Below are 3,491 nucleotides of genomic sequence, written 5' to 3' on the forward strand. Positions count from 1 at the left end.
CGATATTTTAGGGCATGCATGTAGTCCAAGTCATAATTGATGTCCTGCCTTAACGTACTTGAACAATTATTATTTTACATGTTCGCTTGTGGGAGGGAGGGTTGGTCCTGCCCTTGAAAAGATGGGTCGTGATGACGCATGCGCAAAACAAGTACTCTCGCTTGCTTTTTGGCTCCATTGCTGTTTCTGTTTGGAAATGAAAGTTCTCCTAGGAGCCTGTAGCATGACTGAAAAGACATCAGAAAGAGAAACCTTTAGAGACAATGCATAGATAACATATTTCTATGTTATAAAAGGATGTGTAAGGAAGTTTATGTATAAATAAATTTATTTCTGAATTGTGAGAACAGCTGTTTTTTTATTGGCAAAGCCTGGCAAAAAGAATCTGCTGTTCCCAAATTTATTTCAGCGAGTTTCCCTTAGGAAACAGTAACTATTAAGATTGATTTTAGCAGTTGGGTACCTGAGAGGTTATCTGAGCTACCCCTAAATTTTTGTTCATAATTTATTAGTTTTTGCAAATAAAGGCCATCATATTTTTGTATTTGACCATTGAAATGTCTGTTTAGACAGAGTTTTTTGTAATTTTTATGTAGACCGGAAAAGTAAGTATCTAAACAAATAGGCTGTGGTAGCGCGAAAACGCCACGCAGTGTCCCTCAAAGCAGTGATTTCTAACTAGCTACAGGACTTCCTGTACACATCCTGCCCTGTTTGTCGTTCCTGTCCAGATTCGGATGTTTTCATTGCCTTCTTCTCTTTAGGAGCACCACAATGTCAACAAAAAGTTCCTACAGTTGGACCAATTAGCTGTGTGTATTTATTAGTTGTTTATATGTATTTTTATAATTATTTAATATTTTCTCAGAATTTATCTCATCCATAAGGTCTTTAAGGAAGGACCTGGTACCCAACACAAGAAAAGGCGAAAACCATAACAGGAACAGCTTGCTAAACTAGCTGAAAATCATGACAGATTTAATGTGAATACTGTTGATGGCACCAGCTCTCTAAGTACAGCAGACTTTATATCTTCATATAATTCTGAGTCCATAAGCTATCTACTCTCTGTAGCAGAATCAGAACAATTTTGTCAACGTCTTCGCAGAAAATCATTATCTCAGATCAGACTTATTTGAAAGTTTTCAGTGATATGGGTAGAAAGTGTAAGCGAGATTTTCAAAAATGAACTTGTTAAGAGAGGACGTGTAAACTACAGAATAAAGATGGATTTTTTTCAACAGATTAGCGCAATCAACTGGTGTTCAAAACAGCCGTTTTCGCGACAAAATTGCGGGCAGTTTTTCCCTCAACGGTTCTACTTGTTTTTTGGGGTGCTGGATCCGAATTTCATGTTTGCTGAGTTGTAGGAGAGCGGCTCCACAATGAAATTTCATGTTTGCTGAGTTGTAGGAGAGCGGCTCCACAATGAAAAACGCAAATAACCTCACAATTTGCGCCCAATTATCAATTTCCGCCAAGGTCTATCGTAATAGTCGCGACACTCCGTCTCGATAACGACGCCCCAAGTAGCCAATAAATGATGCTTCTGAATACGGTATCGGACGAGTGCGAATACAAACGTTTATATTCATTTGTAACACACTTTTTACAATAGGTTGTGTATGTAGTGAGATAAAAATCAACCATAACTAAAAACTACACCATATTTTTTAGTTTCCGAAGGATCCTGGGAGAAACGAAACGCTGCATTAATGGAGAGTTTGCTTATGATTCTCTCATAAAGTATAGACGTTTGCTGAATAATGTCGTTTTCCTGTAATGACAAAAAATTACTAGTAAACACCAGAACACCTGACCTTTTGCAGAAAGGCGTCGTATATCTACCAAATAAAGCAGAGTTTTGTTCGTTGCCCTTTCCGCCAAATCAACGAACGTGGAATGTATAAAACCTAAATGTGTACTCCCTGCATTATTCATCGTGTCAAATAAACAGCCACATCAGTAGCTTAACCATACAGACGTGATCATAAAGCGTCAAAAGCAATAGAACTGTTTTCCGACAAAGAAGAAACCAGTTCGACAATTATTGTTAAATCTGAGCCAATAACGGCAATAATCTTCAACACAGTCGCTTTTGAAGTAAAATGTATTACATTTACAAAAATATTCGTGTATTAGAAAGTCGAGGGAAGTGTAAGAATGGGCGGTTGATTAAATTCCACGAAAGTGCCTACAATAATAACAGCAGATAACAGCAATATATTCTTCTCGTTTATAGTATCTTGCTTTCAACTGAATAAGCTGCAAATGAATACATATTCGAAACTATTTCTTCATGTACAAATTGTACCTTATGTCATTGAATCAGAGTGATTAGGCCATTTTACCCATATTTCGAGATACTTCGTGTCTCTTGGTAATTTACTACGGCATGGAACGCAGAAATACAACAACTATTTCGCTAATTAAGGAGAAAATAATTTGAAACAAACATTATCCTTATACGACGCAAGTAACTGCTTTCTCACCGCCTGGAGCGCTAGTGCCATCCCAGCTGTCAAAAGGAAACAGCATTAGCGTCAGAGAATGTCGTGACTGTATGTATGTAGACTGTTGTTTCCGCTCATATCTCTACCTGTGGAATACTGAAAAAATTGCGAAAATTTTGAGGTTCTTCTGCGTTTCTAGTTGTGAAGTCGCTCCACTGCAAGGCAGCAAACATGAAATTCGGATTAAGGACCCCAAAAAGCACACAGAACCGTTGAGAAAAAAACTTCAACAATTTTGTTATGGGTAAACCACCATTTGACTGTGCTAGATCATTTCTTAAGGATTGGTTTAAGAAAATCGTGAGGGAGTTTTATGGACACGGTTGTTGTATTCTCCTGTGAAATGTGCTACATATTGCTTTCCTTGCATGCTTTTATAAAAATAAAGGGAGAAGATGTTTTGTGCAGACACATGGTTTTAAAACATGGAAAAAGCTTAACCCCACAGTATTAGATCATGAAAAAAATTGTCATCACGATGAAACATTTGAAAACTGGAAAGAGCTTTAAACGCAGTTTCAGAAATGTAAAACTATCGACCATGCAGTTCAATCAGTACAACAAATGTCATTTGAGAAATGGAAAGCTGCACAAAGAAGAATTATTGATTGTGTATATTATATTTATCTATCCAATCCATAATCCTGTGTGACTATTTAGAAGATATTTTTGGAAGTGATAACTTTATAAATTTCCTTGAAAATTTCAAGCTACATGCCAGATATGATCCACTTGCGAATCATCATCTTCAGTAAACAGACGGCTATGTTGTGTCTCATTACTCCACGAATTCAAAATGAATTCCTCAGTATGTGAAGCGATCCTGTGTCATAGGATGAAGTTCAAAGTATGAATCTGTACTTGTACTTGTTGAGGTTATCTAAAGCATATTAGAAATTTGGAAGTGTTGAGAGATCGATTACAAGAAGCCAAACGAGATGCAACCAGTTTGTTGGTTTGCATTATGACTCCTTTATT

The sequence above is a fragment of the Schistocerca cancellata genome, chromosome 2 (assembly GCF_023864275.1).
Source record: "Schistocerca cancellata isolate TAMUIC-IGC-003103 chromosome 2, iqSchCanc2.1, whole genome shotgun sequence".
Lineage (NCBI taxonomy): Eukaryota > Metazoa > Arthropoda > Insecta > Orthoptera > Acrididae > Schistocerca > Schistocerca cancellata.